At 42.9% G+C, this 785-nt stretch overlaps 1 protein-coding gene across 1 annotated transcript in view; it reads right to left on the bottom strand.

Moving 5' to 3' along the window:
- The window catches only part of MYO1D (myosin ID), a 124,168-nt gene that overhangs the window by 78,262 nt on the left and 45,121 nt on the right, over positions 1 to 785 (bottom strand). The window lies entirely within an intron of this gene.

Genomic DNA, 785 nt, shown 5'->3' with positions numbered 1-785 from the left:
CCCTGCTGGGAGCTGCCAGGCACAGCTCAGAGCAGGCCTGAGAGAAGAGAGGGGGAGAGAGGATGAGAGGGTAAGAGCATAAAAGGGTAAGAGAGTAAAAGGGCAAGAGAGCAAAAGCGTAAAAAAGCGAGGTTCCCATTCCAATACAATAAATCTTCTTCTGTGTTGAATATTCTAATTCTCACTAACCAATCTAGTACAAGATACAAATCCTATAGCATTTACATACAGCCTATAAGAATCATTACATTACCATCCTGTGTTACATTTCAAACCCTAAAAACTCCTCTTTGGGCCCCTTCTGCCAAGCTGTAGGGGCTGCTCTGACCCTTGGGCCTGTCTGCAAGCAGAGGGTGTTGTTCCATCAAAAGGGGATCACCTTCAGGTGGCCATGCCATTGTTTTCCAGTTGTTCAGTAACTGAGGGATCTCAAAGCTTGCTTTGATTTCAATCTCACTGATAGTTTCTATATTCTCAAAATCTTTTGCCAGACAATCATATTTATAAGGCTTTCCTGTTTAATCTTCCCCAGCAGAGGAAGTGGCATTCCCTGGCATTTCCCAGGGATCCATCCCCACCTGTACTTACCCTCCAACACAACCCACCAAGCAGAAGACTGTATTTATTTTTCCTTGCAGAATTGAACTGGAAGGATAATGAGCCTCCCTGCTCACCATGGGCCCCCAACGAAGGAGAGGAATGATGAGGAAGACTCCATCTTATCAGAAGGCTAATTAATTACTTATTATACTATATTATTCTATACTATATTACTATTAGTTATT

The sequence above is a fragment of the Geospiza fortis genome, unplaced genomic scaffold (genome assembly GCF_000277835.1).
Source record: "Geospiza fortis unplaced genomic scaffold, GeoFor_1.0 scaffold373, whole genome shotgun sequence".
In the NCBI taxonomy this organism is placed as follows: domain Eukaryota; kingdom Metazoa; phylum Chordata; class Aves; order Passeriformes; family Thraupidae; genus Geospiza; species Geospiza fortis.
Note: the sequence above shows the minus strand (reverse complement) of the source record. Positions and strands in the feature narration are given on the sequence as shown.